General features: G+C 41.8%; 1 protein-coding gene across 1 annotated transcript in view; it reads right to left on the bottom strand.

Annotated features, from left to right (window-relative positions):
• The window catches only part of LOC131592121 (potassium voltage-gated channel subfamily KQT member 1-like), a 492490-nt gene that overhangs the window by 189009 nt on the left and 285459 nt on the right, over positions 1-18022 (bottom strand). The window lies entirely within an intron of this gene.

Raw genomic sequence — 18022 nt, 5'->3', positions numbered from 1 at the left:
ATTAAAAACATCATGAATGAGCAGTGTAATTTTGGAGCCATAACTTAAAGTGAAGTATTCCTTTAAGTATGAAATTAATATAATCATGACATTTTAACAGTTTTTCATGGTTCTGCACTCTTCTAGAAGGACTCACTCTAAGTAAACCTATATGCTATATAAAAAGACCACAATAATCTTTTCCCACTAGTAAAATTGCTACTTTTATGAGTGCTACATATAGGAGATTTTACATACATAAACATAGCGTGGTCATGTGTGGAATCTATAAATTACATTGGGGGCATATTAAGGGAGTAATGTGTGCGCCAAATTTGTTGGCGTATTTTATAGTGTCTAGATTTTTCTATCCTGTGCTATTTTGTACATTTCCTGCCCTGACATAAATGACCTCATTAACAAGAAATTCTAATAAGTATACAAAGGTTTGTTTTTTTATTTCAAACCCTGAACTTCACTGGCTACAGATTATTTTTATTTTGTGACCTCCCTTTGTATGTATAGTCTTGGAGGAGGAGAAAGAGGAGGAAAAAAAATAATAAAATTAAACAAAATTCTGCTCACACAAGGGAGTTTTCTGCTGAATCACATAACCTGTACTGCAGTCTGAGCTGTGGTCAACCTGCTCAACTAGCCAGTAAAATTAAGTAAATTCAGAGAAGATATTTTGGGGGTTGTAATTTGCCTTCCAAATACAAGCAGTGTGTTTTAGCCTTCCAAGCCAAAGAAGGAAATCACACAGCAGCATATGGAGTACTCTATTCCCCACACATTAAAGTTGTGTTAGCTTTACAGCAGTTCCTGTCACCATTCAGTATCTTATCCCCCAAGCAGATATGTTTTACCACAGGATCAGAAGTCTATTTTTGCAATCCCACCTCAGGGTAAAACTCATTTGGACTCCAGGATCTGACCCCTTTGCAATGATCTCTGTAGTAACAGCCCTGCTAGCTGGGGCTAGAAATAAATTTGTTCTCAACATCATATATACTGTTTTCTTTTGGAGTTTTTTCCATCTGAATAGTGAGTTTAGAATGTGCTACAATAGGAGAACTGATAGTACCTAACAAAAGCTCCAGTCAGAAATAATAGGAATATTACTGAATATTGCTTCTAGCGCAATCTAAGTTCTTTTTAGACTCTAAAAATGGGGCCCAGAATGCATAAAATGTAAAATGTAGCCAGAAAAAAAAAAATGTAGATGCAAAAACTACAATACATCAGTCAGATCTCTATATGTTTACTGCACACCCAGTTAACACATACAAAAAAAATGCTGCCTGTAATAAATTATTGTTTGTATTAAAAATTCGAAGTATATCAACAAGACAAATGTGTTTTGCAATGACATGAAAATATGAAATGTATAAAGGCCTCTCCTCAGAGCGGAACGGGGCTTTCTCCGAAAAGCCACTGATTGCCAGCAACACCCAGATAACGAACTCAGGCCGGCCCATCAACTCGAACAAACAGACAGGACACGGACCATCAGTAAGACAATGGAGCTGGCTCGGGAAATTATCTGCCTCCGGACCCGAACAACGCCCTGCAGATTCCGGTAGGAAAAGAAACTGATCAACGAAAAAGACAAGCTCCAAAAGATAGGCTTCGCCAGACCTGAACATCCCGGTGTTGAAAAGGCAATCAGGAAAGACAAAGGGGAAAAGCCCGGCCGAGATATCCATCGGCACCAGCCCGGATTCCACCACCCTGCCATGAAAACCTAACGTTGCAACACATACAGAATCTCCTTTACATATGAGGAGATTCTGTCCGGACACTAGTTAATGTCATTATTCCATGTCAGGAAATCCATTCACTGGACAATCAAGGACACTTGGTGAATGGAGCCTGCTTGGAATTTTAGCCTGAGGACTTAAAAATCCTATAAAACCCCAATCCTGAGAACGCTCAGACATGGATTTGGGAGACCTATACCTCTGGTGTAGACCCTGTCCACCCAGCGCTGCGCTGATCTTTTTATTGTGGGTTTTTATCGCTGTTTCGCTTGCTGTTGTTTATTAATAAATTGCTCTTTTTCAATTCATATCACGAAATTGCCTTTGCATTTATAACAGATTGGTGCCGTGACTCGGATCGGAAAACTGTGGGAGAACCTCGCTATCCAGGACGGGTACCCCCGCTGATTTCGGCGGCCTGGGGAGCCGAGAGCCTCCGCAGTTCACTCCGACATCCGAACCTAATTTAGGCTGAGGTAAAAACCACAATAAAAGAGAACACGGATCCAAAGGAGCTCGGGAAGAAAAGCCGCGGCTTGGTAGCTCATAAAAAGTCAATCGTGCATGAAGACATCCTCGCAAGAAAATTGCTGTAAGTACTGTGAGGTTGAGCTGGTGATTGGGCAAGCGTGTGTGAGACGTGATCTGATCACGGAGCGAGAGCGGACTCCAAGGCCGCGTTTCCATCCTCCCGCGAGGGAATTGGCCGGCCACGGAGGAAGCGAGTCGGTGTGAGAGGGCTCTCTCTTCACGTTTGTAAAGCCTGGGGCCAAAGGGGTGCTCTGGGGGACCGATCACAAGGGGCTGGAAGGGGAAGAGGACGTCCAGTTGAGCTCGGGAATTAGTAAACTCTTCCAGCAACAAGGACCTAAGAGAAGGTCCGGAGGAGAGGTCGAAGCGCTAAGAAAAACCCCGGTACAGCAAACCGCGAAGGTGAGTATTAGCAGACTTTTGACTCTCCAAATACGAACACAACGCAGAAAAACAGGTAAGACTCCCTTTTTCCACCATGGGACAGAGAAAGAGTAAAGTGCAAAAGCCAGTTGATGAGAAAAACCCTTCCAAAACAACGAAGGAATTGCTAGACATCCCACCAGAAAGTCCTTTAGGTTGGTTGTTGAAGTATTGGGAGAATTGCCCTGAAAGGAAAAAGAAATCCAAGGCAAAAATGATCTACTATTGTGCCGAGGTTTGGGGTGGGCAGGAATTGAGACCCCATCTCACTTGGCCAATATTAGGAACATTTGAAAGGTGGACGTGTAGTGAATTACTCTCTTATGTAGAGAGCAAAGTCTCCTCGGACTCCGAGGAAAAAGAATATGCCAAGCTCTGGCTAAAGGCCAGAGTAGGGCTATTCCCAATGAAACTAAAAAGTGAAACAAAAACAGAAACCTGGGAACCCCTTGATCATTTACCCCCTCCATACCACGGGCCAGCAGGGCCTCCCGCGGTGGATCAAGTGGTGCCATCAGCTCCCACGGGTTCGCCAGCACGACCAGGTGAAGCACACACATCGCGAACAGGGGAACCGGAACCCGCAGTGGTTCCGGTGGCCCCCCCTCTGGCTCCTCCTGTGGGGACCGCAGTCGCCGCCGCTTCTCCAGAATCTATGGTGGTGCGAGGTCGGGGATCTCCTTATCCCCCATTGCCCGTCCCACTGCCCCAGCCAGGCCCCTCGAATTTGGCAGAGGGAATCCCTCATGGTAACCTGGTGGCAACGGACTTTACATCAATAATAAAGGAGCAGACTCTCAAAAACCCCAATTCCCCCCCCGCAAGCAGGACTCGTTTTAAGTCTAGACAGATGAGTGAAGGATGGGAAGAGAATGAGAGTAGGCACAGAATGTTCCCTCTCAGGGAGGTGCCAACCGCCCCAGGAGTGATTGGGTTTGTGAATGTACCCCTAAACTCAGGGGATGTGCGAGCGTTTAAGAAAGAGATGGGACGATTGTTAGATGATCCGTTTGGAGTGGCTGAGAGATTGGATGAATTTTTAGGTAGTAGTATTTATACATATGAGGATCTCATGGCTATCATGAGATCCCTGTTTAGTCAAGAAGAAAGAGAAATGATTAAACAAGCAGGTATCAGAGACTGGGAGCGGCGAAACCCTCAGGGAACGCCAGGCGATCAGAAATGGCCGAGCGTAAGCCCGAGTTGGAACGCCCAAACAGAGGATGGCAGGAGAAGTATGAATGATTTGAGAAATATCATTGTGCAAGGAATAAGGGAAGCGGTTCCCCGAAGTCAAAATATTAGTAAGGTGTTTGGGGAATGCCAGGGAAAGGAAGAATCACCCACCGAATGGTTGGAGAGGTTGCGACGAAGTCTGCAGATTTACTCTGGGACGGATCCTAGCTCTCCGGTGGGAGAAGTGTTACTCAAAACCCAATTTGTGGCAAAATCATGGGAGGATATTCGAAAGAAATTAGAAAAGATTGAAGGGTGGCAAGAGAAAAGTCTCCAAGAGCTTCTAAGGGAAGCTCAAAAGATTTACATGAGGAGAGAGGATGAGAAACAGAAACTCCAGGCCAAAATACTAGTGGCCGCAGTAAAGGAGGCTCAGAAACAGGAACAGGCACAAGGCAAGTTTAAAACAGCGCTGAAAAAGCCGCAAGAGTCTCAAAAGGATGGCTCCGCCCTGCGGAAGGATCCCCCAGAATGTTTCTACTGTAAGAAAGTAGGACACGTTCAGCGGAACTGCCGTCAGAAATTAAAAGATGAACAAGTATTTCAAGAAGATTAGGGAAGTCTTGGGCTCTTTCAGATGGGGATGATAACAGCAAAAGAGCCCTTGATAAAATTAAAAGTGGGTCCCCATCGCCAAGAAATAGAATTTTTGGTTGACACGGGAGCTGAGAGAAGCACCCTGCAGAAATTACCCAGGGGATGCGTGGCAAGTAAAGAAAAAGTAGTTGTAATCGGTGCTAAGGGAGATCCCTTCAAAGTTTCTGTAATAAAAGATGTGGAAATTGAGTCTCAAAATAAGATATGTCTAGGAAATTTATTATTAGTAGAAGAAGCTGATTACAATTTATTGGGAAGAGATATGATTGTTGCATTAGGTATAAACATTGTTGTAAAGAATTCTGAATTAGTAATAAAGATATTCCATTTGACTCCAAAAGATGAAAGGGAAATTGATCCCAAAGTATAGCATTCGAAAGGGGAGGTGGGGAAATTAGATATTACCCCCATCAAAATTGAAATAGAAAACCCAGAGGATCCGATAAGGATCAAACAATATCCCATCCCGATAGAAGGGAGAAGGGGTTTGAAATTAGTAATTGATGACCTCCTTAGAGGGGGTACCCTCGAACCCTGCATGTCCCAACATAACACCCCCATCCTGGCAGTAAAGAAAGCGGATGGGAGCTTCCGACTGGTTCAGGATCTCAGGGCAGTAAATGCTAGAACCCGAACCAGGTTTCCGGTGGTGGCAAATCCTTATACTTTACTTAACAGACTCTCACCTGAGGATGTATGGTACAGTGTAATTGATCTAAAAGATGCATTCTGGACTTGTCCTTTGGATGAAGGGAGTAGGAATTTCTTTGCCTTTCAGTGGGAGGATCCTGACACAAACAGAAATCAACAGTTAAGGTGGACAGTCCTCCCCCAGGGATTCGTAGAATCACCAAATTTATTCGGACAGGCATTGGAGCAATTACTTACTGAATTCATTCCGGAGGAAGGGACAAAGCTCTTACAATACGTAGATGATTTATTAATTGCCGGAACAACAGAGGAACAGGTTAAAAAGAGTACAATTTCGTTGTTGAATTTTCTGGGAAAAAAGGGTTTGAAGGTATCAAAATCCAAACTGCAATTCACAGAGCCCGAGGTAAAATACCTTGGACATTGGATATCTCAGGGGAAAAAGAGATTAGACCCTGACAGAGTGGCTGGGATCCTCGTGCTCCCAGCCCCAAAAACAAAAAGACAAATCAGGCAATTTTTAGGGCTCCTGGGATATTGCAGACAGTGGATTGAAGGATTCAGTGAAAAAGTAAAGTTTTTGTATGAAAGATTAAACACTGACAGATTGAAATGGACCACTCAAGATGAAAGTAAGTTTCAGGAACTGAAAACTGCACTCATAACTGCCCCAGTTCTAACCTTGCCAGACACGAACAAGGAATTCCAGCTGTTTGTCGATGTAAGTGGACAAACAGCCCAAGGAGTTCTGACCCAGGAATGGGCAGAAAAGAAAAAGCCCATAGGATTTTTATCAAAAATCCTAGACCCAGTCAGTCGAGGTTGGCCTACTTGCTTACAGGCAATTGTTGCAGTAGCTCTGTTAGTTGGGGAAGCAAAAAAGATAACTTTTGGAGCCTCTTTAACAGTCTACACCCCACACGATGTAAGAAATATCTTACAACAAAAGGCCGAGAAATGGCTAACTGATTCAAGACTTCTGAAATACGAAGCCATGCTAATCAGTTCGCCAGGCCTCGAGTTAAGAACGACTACTGCCCAGAACCCGGCGCAGTTTTTGTTTGGGGAACCAACAGGCGAGCTATTTCATAATTGCATTGAAGCAGTAGAATTGCAAACTAAGGTAAGACTGCTTGGAATTTTAGCCTGAGGACTTAAAAATCCTATAAAACCCCAATCCTGAGAACGCTCAGACGTGGATTTGGGAGACCTATACCTCTGGTGTAGACCCTGTCCACCCAGCGCTGCGCTGATCTTTTTATTGTGGGTTTTTATCGCTGTTTCGCTTGCTGTTGTTTATTAATAAATTGCTCTTTTTCAATTCATATCACGAAATTGCCTTTGCATTTATAACACTGCCTAAGGCACAGCCATGCAAGGCTGCAAGACCAGACTCCAGTGCCACCTGCTCTGAAGCAAATTCTGAGCTCAGACTCCAAAATCCTCTAAGAAAATCAAATTTGTTTGCCACTTCCACATCCAACAAGAACAACTTCTTGTTTCACCTCCATCCTTCTCTATCAAGCTACCATTTCCCAAGCTCCTGCTCCTGCCCCCTACCCTGGCCTCACCTCCCAGCCATCCTCCCCCATGCTGCACTGATGCTTTTACCCTGGGGCAGTGGCCCACTAATTTAATGATGAGGGTGAATGAAGAGGTCAGAGCTAAGGGGGCACAGAAATGCATGTCCTGAGGGCACTACTGTGGCCTTGCCTATCCAGCCCTTCATTTCTGAAGATGGATATCTCATTTATATGGTAATCATACTTACAAATTTGGCTTTATGGTGAGCATGCTCTTTGGATGTAGTCCTGCCCTTCGAAAAATGATTTCTACCTGGCTTGCCCAGACTAATTTCAGGTATGTGAAGTGCTGCTGGGAGAAGACTTCTGGACTTCAGTTCCTGGGCACTCATCAAGGACCATCCTTTTTCTATGGCACTACAAAACTTTGAAATCAGAGTGGAGAAAGCAACTATTTCTCCTCTTTGGCTGCAAATCCTGAGGCAAACTGATCACTGCACAAAGGTGTAAATGCTCTCTGCATGGCACCCACTCAGTCTTGGTATGAGCTCCAGGCACAGCCTGTCACAGGCAAGACTTGCTGCTGGTGGCTTCAGAAACTGCAGATACTTTATAGCGACAAGTTGTGCAAAGCTGCCCAGTCCTCGGAAGGCAGTAACAAAACTGACATTAACAGGCAGCTCGTGGTAAGGCAGAGGACGAAAGTTAAAGACGTTGATGTGATTTAAGCTGCTGTGAAAGAATGTGGGCTTCTGCTGCCTCCTAGGGTATGTCCTGATGGCAGAGCTCGGGAGAGACCTGAACTCCTGCAAAACTTCCCTAGGGCAGGAAGGAGACAGTGAGTTTATGGGGGCAGAGAGGCCAGGGTGGTCTAGTTCCAAGCATTGACTTGGCCTTTCAGCTGCTTTTTCTGCCTCTCCTGGACAGTGTGTAGGAATATAAACCAGAGTCTGCAACAGCTACTTACAGTCAGTACAGCTAAAATGCTGTAAAAAACAACATTTTAAATACGCACTCTGCATTTCGTGTTCATCCTCTTCCTTTTGGGAGATTGAGGCTTCAGCATTTCTGGTTTTCATGGTATCTCCACAGCAAGGGCTAGAAGTAAGCAATTTTAAGAATTCTCACTGTTAAGGAACATATCGGGTGCAGGTAGCTGGGCTCACAAGCTGCAGATGGAAATACAGCTTGAGATACAGATTTAAATGCAGATTGAAGTACAGGCTGAGCTCAGGGTGGGAGCCCAGGACAAGAGGATGAACTGTCAACTTTTGGGATAACCAGGGGCACAAAGGCAGGTGACACCCAGACAGCTGAATGGACACTGAGACACTGCAGCAACCAGCAGCTGCCAACCTTTTGGACAACAAGGGAGGTGAAAACCAGTGGTGCCAGCGAGCTGGATGGACACGAAGATGGGGGCAGGAGCTGAAGACTTGGGAGGAAGTCCAAGACTGGTCACAGGAAGACTGTGAGGGGGTAAAATCCCAAAAGGGATTCCTTTGCTGGGGTCCCTCCTTGGAGGCACCAGCTGGAGCTTTTTCTGTGTTACTGCCCCAGGAGAAAATGGCCTTATGGAATGAGACATCTGGGACTGTGCCACCTCTGTCATGGCAAAGCTGGTGTGATGTGAGGGGCGTGTGTAGGGAGCCAGGCAGAGAGCCGTCTGTCACTGGAGCCAAGAAATGGCCTTCAGTCCCAGAAAGTCTCTGATCTTGGGAATGCCACTGCCAGAGTCCCAGGAGTGGTCTGACTGGGGAGTTTCTTTAACGTCCCATAACTGCATGACTCCAAATATGTAAGCCTTAAGAAACACACAGGGTAGTAGGAGACTTGTAATAATATTGCTGATAATCTCTGCAATCTCTGTTCCTAAAGAGGAAAGTCAACTGAGTGAGCCAGATCCTGAATCCAGATGGAGAACTGGTCAGACACTTAACCTGACCTGGCAGCAACAGCCTAGTCCTGTACTATCCCACATTTCACATTACACTGTTTTGGCTGTATTCCACACCTGTTAAAGTTGCTTTATATGCCTTGCTGTATCCTTCACTTCTTGAAAAAGTCCTCTGAAAGTCAGTTATAGCCTCCTATTTTTGTTAGTGTTCTTCAGAAGAGAAAATGTGACTGAATTGTCAGTATTTCTAGTTATCAGGTTTTGAAAACACTGAGGCTCAATACACTTCTATGTTCTGCATGTGCCGTTTAACCCTAGGCTACAGGTCTCAGAAACAAATATAGACCTGTCAGTTTGGTCCTTGACGATGATACCTCCTAAACCAGAGCAAGCAGTGGAGATCTTATCTCTATTTACAGCTACCTGACAGGAGGGTGCAGCCAGGTAGGGGTCAGGCTGCACTCCCAGGGAACAAGGGACTGGACAAGAGGAAACAGCTCAAGTTGTGCCAGGGGAGGTTCAGGTTGGACATCAGAGAGAATTTCTTCATAGAAAGGGTGGTCAAGCCTTGGAAGGGGCTTTCCAGGGAGGTGGTGGAATCACCATCCCTGGAGGTGTCCCAGAAGTCCTGGACGTGGCACTCAGTGCTCTGGTGCCTCTGACAAGATCTGACACAGGTTAGACTCAAGGATCCTGGAGTTTTTTTCCAAGCTAAATAACTCTGTGATTCTGTGACAGCCTGTCTGGACATCTGTAGTGTTTGTTTGCCAATCTGCAGCTTGCCCAGCATTCCTGGAGCAATGCGCTAGACCCACAGCAGTGACGGCGGATGCTACAGTGACTACACCACCTCCCTGCAAGCTGAACAACCCTGTGCTCCCAAGGCATTTTATGGCATCACAGCCATAGAATTCAGAATGCTGGCTCTGGCCTATTGTGACAGCACACAATTTATGGGTATTTTTGCCTGCAAAAAACACTTGCTCATAATGAAGAAAAGCACAATTCTTCAAATACAATGCCATGAACAAACCCCTGGGTAAAGTAGTCAGTGATTTAACAATATTTAGTTATATTCTGACACTGGATAAAAATGCAAAACTTGAGGATGAAACCTGCGATAAACTAAGCACTGTCCCCACATGATCAGAAGAGATCTGCGGTACTCTGCACCACCTCTTGTTCTCATGCTCAAACCCACTCCTCCTAGTCTCAAAGGACTGCAGTGTGTAACAGAGACATTGGTTAACATGTGCTTTATTCACACATCCCAGAAAACCCAAACTTCTCAACAGAAAAAATATTATTTTAATTTATCTACATTATTTACTAGTAGGAAGAGTAATTATGCTGTAGAAGTATGTATTATTGACCTGCTTGTTTTTTTTCCTGCTCCATAAAATTCAAAGCTATGCATTTAAAAGGACAAGCTGGTGGTAAATACAGGGGGAAAAAAGAGTTTTTCAGCTTTTCTCTCCCTCACCTCATGAGCCTTTATACGAAGTCCTTTATATGAATTTTCTGTTGTGTGAAAGTTCTCTTCCCTAGATGCAGCCAATACATCAGGGAATGTTGTCACATTACTGCAGTGTCTTGGTGAGATTTTTTCTGGTTTTTATTTTTCTTTTCTTTCGCAGAATGCTGTCATCTTGTAACTTGCCCTGTACAGCACTGTTCTTCATACTGCTTCTTACATATAATCCATTGCAAACACACAGAGACTAGTTATAGCAAATTAGGCTTGAGTTAGTCCATCCCACAGCTGCTATCAGTGGATGAATAGCTCCAGGATTAAACAGATGCTTGCTCTGACTCAGCACCACAGCTCTTGCGTGAAACAGAAAACCAAGTGTTAATCTGGAACTATTTGAATAATACAAATCTGTTTGTTTTTTGTTTTTTTCACTGTACTTTCCCTGATCAAGAGAAATTAGAGGTCAATATTACATGGCATTCAAATAGCATTAAAATTTCCCTATAAATTATTGAAAAATGTGGTAGGTGAAACAGCTTTTTTTTAATTTGGAGGTAAGAAATACTTGAGAAAAATAAATTTTTTCCTATAAGAAAATTGATCTTTGTTCTCTGATGTTGTAACATCTTTAATTCAATCATACAAATGAATTAGAAATAAACCCATTCAACTGAAATGTTCAGAAAATCAATCATATCTCATCCCAATTCGTATTTTCAGAAAGCTCTTTTGAAGTGGAAAACTGGAAACACTTTCCTTCAGTGCATGATTTAAAACACATGAATGTGACACTTTCTCAAAAAATGTTCCATTGGAAACAAATTTTCATTTTCCGATGGAGAAACATTCAAAAAAAAAATTCTCAACCTGGATGTAAGAAGGGCAGCACTTGCAGTGCACAGGCATAACCAACAAAGAGAAGCTACAGAATATATTTTTGAAAAAAGCTTTCTAAATTAAATTGCTTAACATCTGAACAATTGGAGGTTGCAGAAAGTGTTCAAATGTCTTATTTTTCCATCAGAAAATCACATTTTTTAAAACACTGCTTATAAGAAAAGGCAGGCTAATGAATTTACACTTTTTTTTATTTTTTTATTTTAAGAGGATTGTTAAAATACTCCATTTTCACATTGCTAATTAAAGGCATGTTGATTTGGGGCCCAGGATCATGTAGAACATTATGTTTATTTAGAATAACCTATTAGAAATTACACAAAAACAGAAGAAAAATATTTAGAGGTGATCTGATGTCTGTTATTCTTTGGACATTCAGGTCAAAGCTCTTAATGGGAGGATGTGACTTTTTATAAGAAAAAAAGGTCAAAATCTCAAAAGTACTCTAAAAATATTTCTTTTTCACCCAGAAATAGTAAATAGATTACTTTATTGCATCATAAGCTACAGAACCAGCAGAGCTGTGACTCCTTTCCATTTGTGGCTGGACTTTATGGCACCTGAGATGAGCCACACTCACACTGCAGACTGTTCTGTGAACAAGGGGATTTCCAGAGTGTCTGTCCTCTACGCAGGCACTGATTTCTCTAAAACTTATGGGAAATCACCATCTCCAAGCTCAGAATCCTTTCCTCTGTGTTGATTAAAGCCAGCTGTGATGCTGGGAAGTTTTAGATGGAGAACAAGAAGGCATGGACAGGGCTCCTCATCCACAGCCTTTTCCATCACTTCTGCTATTTCCAGGACCTTTTCCCTGCAGGTTAAACAGCTGGGTGCATCAATATGGATTAGATTCCCAGTCTTCTAACAACTCCCTTCCAGAGGATGTGGTATTTCCCAGCAGCCCTAAGTCACTCTGGTGTTTCTCTCTCCCTCGGGGCTCACAGTTACTCCACATGCTCTTCTCCAGGAGCATTTGCTCTTCTTCTGCAAGTGACTCTCTGTTTTTCTTACTAAAGGGAAGCTTTGAATCCAGCTGATTCCAGCTGCTCTGCCACATCTGGCTGTAAAATCTCTGTCCTGCACACTCCAAGGTGTCCTGGACAGTGTTGGATGGAGGGGTTTTCTCCCCTCAGTGAAGTTTCAGCCAAGAGAGCAGAGAAGAAAGTGCCTAATCAGAGTAATCCTTGAGTCTGGTCTAAATGAGATCAAACTGTTGGGGCTGGATCCCAGTAAGTGCAATCCCTGGGGTGCAGACACTGCCATCTGCCTGCTCATTTACTGGGCTTTGGAATTCTTTAACGCTTGATTTATGGTGGTGAATTGTGTCCTGGCAAACATTCACTGTGCAAAACTCTCTGTTCCCTCACCCATTAAAAATCAGGGCCTGATCCATGTGAAAGCTTCCTGATGAGTTCACTACGTTTTGGATCAGGCATCTGGGACCCAAGACTGGCAATTCTGTCCAATTTTCTTGCTCAAATTTAGAAGAAGCTCAAGTGTTTTCCATCAATGTTTTTATGTTTACTTTTGGGAAAATCCGTACAGTGGGTCAGGTTACTATGATATAGAAAAGATGACCCAATCTGACATATAAATTTTCCAAAGGATCTCAGCTCAAGGCAGACATCTGCCTCCAAGAATTTCAGCCCGGATGGCTGGAGTTTGACAAAGATGGAAGGAATTGAAAATAGAGCTCTGTAATGGAAAGTGGTGTAGAACCTTAATAATAGGAGGGTGCTACCAAGTACCACATATGATAAAGCTCCACAACAAAAAACATAAGGGAAGCATTGAGGGAGGATTCTTTCCATTATGCCTCAGAATAGATGAACTGTCTCTTCTCTTACTTGAAAGGGTATCAGAATTAGCTCTTATTTTTCCTGATCCTCCAGAAATTACCATGAAAACCAGGCAGCTCAAACCCAGCCTTTCTCTCTCGACTTTATTGAACAAGGTTTATCTGAGCATCATAAACCCATCCCAGACAGTGAGAAGAATTCAGGACTGAAATAGTTCCTCTCTGCACTGAGGAGTCAGTAGCAGACTAGAAAAGTTCTGTGGTTGAAATCTAAGCAGTTAAATTTTCATTACTTGGTTTGCAAATTAAAAGCCTATCTTGATGTTCCAGTAAAATTTCAGTTCTACAATACCCAGCATACCACAAAGATTCCCTTAGTCATAATAGGTGAAAAACATTATTTCACCCAGATTCATTCTGAAATGTTTGAGTGCCTATTTCTGCTTTCACCTCATCTCTTGTCAATTTGCTCTTGACGAGCAGGATGTGAACACAGGAGCTGGAATTTTGTTAAAGCTATTTAAAAAATTTGCTGCCATTTACACCTGCATAAATCCTGAGTAACTTCATTAGCATAAATGGAAGCACAATTTGGCTTCAGGCATCAGAACTTTATTTTTTTGTTAGTTTTGTTTTAATTCAGCAATAGATGAAAAATAAAAGTTTAATGACATCATGCTTATGGCACAGAGTCAATGGATTTATGCTGGACTGCTTCAGAGTAAATGAGATAAGGCTCTGACCTAAGAAAATCCACACAACATCCTTTTGCAAGCAGCCTGCTCAAAAGCTTTCTGTTATGGAATGACTCCATTTTTAAGGAACATGGGGAAAACAACCCACAAACACCTTGGTACCAAAACATGGTTTTGTTGACAAAGAGTTTTATTTCAGACATATTCTTGAAACCTCAAAAGTATAGCATGCTCATATTGCAACCAACTCATTGTGCACCAATTTTCAGCTTTTGTTTTTCTTTTTTGTTCCTTTTTTATTTTTTTTTTTAAAACGCGTTTCAGTTATGCCCATCATCCTGCTCACAAATTAGGGGTTTAGAATGGAAATTCTTACCAGCCCTTCACACTGGTACTGCACTGCCATGATAAATAATTTACTATTTAATGACTCCTGATGTAATCACAACAGGAATTAGATTCACCAACATCCATCTCTCCATTGTTACCACTCTTCTCTAAGCCCATCTTTTAACCTCCCAACTAAAAAATGAGTGTTTAAATTGGTAAAGAGAGAGTTTACTGCCACAATCCAAGCTCTACATTTGTTTATGTTGGATGACATTTTTGTCCTGGCTCGCATTACTCCGATGGATAAAACTCAGAAGGGTTCTGCTTTACTGCCCTGTTTTCTCTTAGTGTTCCTACATTTTTTAAATGCTACCAAATGGTTGCTTTTGGCTCTCAGCATTATCACAAGTTGTCTATAAGTATGGAAATAGTTATGGTAATATGGATGTAAATCATAACTGTAAATACCACATAAAAAAGACTGCCATATAATTATAAAAATACCTAATAGATTTCTTTTTCAAAGACAACACAGCTGTCCTTTCTAACCTTTCATTTGCAGATTCTTTTCTCTCCTGTTTTTATTTATAGGTTGCCATGCACTTTGACATAACATACCATGATTTTTGTTTCTAATTTTGAAAATAAAAGGAAAATAAAGAATATTCATTTCATCATAAAGAAGCATTAGTTTACAATTTTGAAAAGAAACTAACGCCAGCTCTAGAACATCATCTTGGAACCAGTCTCCCTCTTAATACATTTCAAAAGGATCTGTCAATGGCTACATACCACAATATAAAATTAAACCCTGCCATGGAACTGAAGGAGGGGTCAGCCAAATGGCACACATCACGTGTTGGGAAGGAAGCCCCATTCTTTCTCCAAACATCTCAGTGGGTTTTTTTGTGAAAAGAACCACACTAGCTTATTACATTGGCCACAACAAAATAAGAATTTTATGCCCTGCTCAAGGAAAAACAGATTGAAAAGTATTCCAGGCAAACTCACACTGTGCAATATGCATTGTCAGTGAGAGGAGTGAAGCCTTGCACAGTGTTGGTGTTGCCAAAAGGGATATTGGATTTTTTTGCCTGAGAGCTGCCACCATGCATTTTACCTGTTTCTAGTCAGCTGTGCAATGCTTAAAGGCAAAAAGGAGTAGATTTTTTTTTTATGCTTTCTGCCGGAGTTGCATGGCACTTCATCCTCCACAAACTGGTTCTTACCTCTTCCCTGATACTTCAAACTTCCAGAAGGAACCTGTTTGGTCACACAGGAGAGGGTACAGGCAGTGCTCTCATGCCACATGAATGAAAGGCTATTATCTTTGTGTCTTTGAAACATTTTTGCCTCAAAGCTTCTACCTATCACCAAGCAACCCCTTCAGAGATCTTCACCTCTGCCTTTCTGTACAGCAAATGTAATGTTTTAAATGAAATAACAGCAAACCTCTCCAGGGAATGGAGTTAATCTTAACCATTGGAATTGTGTGCTTCTCTCTCCCTCACTTTGCAAAAAGAGTTATTATGGCTTTATGCAGAACAACACACAGCTCTCAACGGGTTTGTTACACTCTGATTCCCTTCTGGAGAGACAGATAAAACAAATTAGCTCCAAAATGCTGGTGGGGAAGATCATTCTGGACCAGAGGTGTCCTCATTGCTTATTGATACAGCTCATTTAGGCAGATAAAATTCTGAAATCCACACTGCATTTTTATCAGTCTGCACCAACTGGCCTTTATCCAAAAATGTGTCCTTTCATCAGATGTGTCACTCTTTTGGGAGGCTGCCATCACTAGACTGGGTGCCTGAATGTTAAAATAATTTCTCCAGGGCAAAGAAGTTGATCCCAAAGGTTTTTTAGTTCCAAGAGGGAGATAATTTTTCACGACCAGCTGGAGCCTGATGTCAGACGTGTCCTTGCTTCGTTTATTTTCCTCAGAGGTTGAAACTCAGCTTCTCCTTCCTGATTCCAATATTGTTTCACATTTGGGTACATAGCAGCTACTGCTATGTGCTACAGTGAACTGTTAGAGAAGGAGAACCCATGAAATGTAGGAAAATAATTTAGGGGAAGCAGTTTTACAGCAGGATATAGTAGTTTCTACTGTCCCATTAAAACAGAGATAGCTGGGAAGCTTAACTGTGTATACATTATGTAAATGTGTATTTTAGCCTGATGTGCCAAACAGATGCAAATACAAAAAGAACCTCAAACAAACCGAGGACCCCAAACTTATGCCAAAAAACCTTAAGCAAACTAACACAACAAATATTTGCCCTTTTTCTGTACCACATCTACTTTTTTAGCAGAGATGTGAGACTGAAGCCTTGTACACCTGAAAGAATGATAATTGTAACTACAAGATCAAATGCCCTGGGTTCCCTCTGAATCTGACATTTACTTACATTTGCAGTTTGGTCTGAGAACAAAAAGGAAGCTGCAATGATTGACTCATGAGAACAACGACACATTTTTCTTCTTTTCCACGTGTTTTCTCCACAAGAATAAGTAGAGAGAGTGGGAAATCACCAGTTCCCATGCAAAATTTAAAGTTTAATTCTTCAAACAAAAGAGCAGCTTGGTCTTGCCCACTAATGGCTTGAGTTTGCACCGACTTTATTTAGATCACACCTAATCTAAAGGCAGAACACAAGCAGGTATCTGCAACAGTGATCAGTCACTGCAGCACTTCCTACATCTCCTGTAACATTCCCCTTCTTATACCAAGATGCCTCTGCAGCACTCTAAGTAAGGCTTTGAAATAAAACTGATCAAATCCACAGCACATTGTGCTAAAGCTGGACCAAGGCCAAACACACTAAAAACCTTCTCACCTCTCTTCATAAATATGGAGCAGTCAGGAGACCATGAACTTCTGCTTCCAGAAGTATTTACAATACCAGCAGTATTTCTTACTCAAAGCACTCCAACTGTTATCACAGATACTTATGTTGCTATATTTTCAATCTGTATTGGGGGATTCTCTTTATATGCACATTCAAGAAATCTGAATAAAGACATGGTATGAATTTACTACAGAGGCCAGAGAGCAATTTATCTCTTTCAAAGTGAGTAAGGCAATCTGAATGAAAGCCATTTTCACTTTGAATGGTTGTGACTGCACAAGGTGTAACTTTTCTCTAAAAAGTCCTTTTTCTGTTTCTTTGTTTCTGCTGCATTTCTTCTATACTTTTCTTTTTATTCTTGGATTTCTCAGCCTCCTTTGGACTGAATTCTTTTGGGATCTTCCTTCGTGGGGAGCTCTGCTTATCTCAGTTCTTCTGATTAGAAGAAAACTCCCGAGCTCGTTAGAATCTTGTTTCTCGTGTTTATTAACAGGTGATCACAAAACTTAACAGGTCTCTCCAGGCTGGTTACACAAGGTTAATCTTTGCAATCTGGTACATTTCTTTCTTCTGATGGTACAAACAAGGCCTTGTGGCACACTTTGTGTCTGATGCACAAAATGGTCCTGAAATACGCAGTTCTTTTATCTTTATACCTATTTTTACCCAATTAACAATAGACACATTTATTATTTTTCTTAATGACCCAATGACCCATCACCTCTGTGATGCACTGCGGCATTTTCTATCCAATCACTAACTACTACCCAAAAACCTCTAGGAGAAGAACATGAAGAAGAAAGAAGAAGAGACAAGGGACAACACCCTAAATCCTTGATCTTGTCTCCTGTTCTCTAAACTAATTTTTTCACCCAGTGATTTAAAAAAACTTTCTAATCTACACAGTTACACTTTTAGCTTTTTTCATCTAACTTTAACATTTGTTTTCATGTATCCCCATGAAAACATGCTCATGAATTTCATGTTATATAAAATTCAGTGTTTTTCTAGATCTTATAACTAAGTATCAGAAACAAGGGCACACACTCTGTATTCCAGACTCCAACACAAGGGACCAGTCCACTTTAAAAGTTAGCTCAAATAATGTCTTTTTCTGTGAGGCTGATTCTCTGACACTCAACAAGAAAGCTAATAATCAAAGAAAATCTGTCCTTTGACAGTGCAGTGTCACATATTTCCAATGTTGTCCTAGCAATGATCATTAAAAATTAGGCAAGAGATTGTATTAGTTTAATTTCAATTTCTGCTTTTTGGCAAGATGCACAGTTCTTAAGAATTATGAGAAGTTTCCTTCCTCTTTCCTTCTTGTCTCACTTCCCCAGAAAAAAGTGAAAAGACAATTTGCCTGACAA

This window comes from Poecile atricapillus, chromosome W (genome assembly GCF_030490865.1).
Source record: "Poecile atricapillus isolate bPoeAtr1 chromosome W, bPoeAtr1.hap1, whole genome shotgun sequence".
In the NCBI taxonomy this organism is placed as follows: domain Eukaryota; kingdom Metazoa; phylum Chordata; class Aves; order Passeriformes; family Paridae; genus Poecile; species Poecile atricapillus.
Note: the sequence above shows the minus strand (reverse complement) of the source record. Positions and strands in the feature narration are given on the sequence as shown.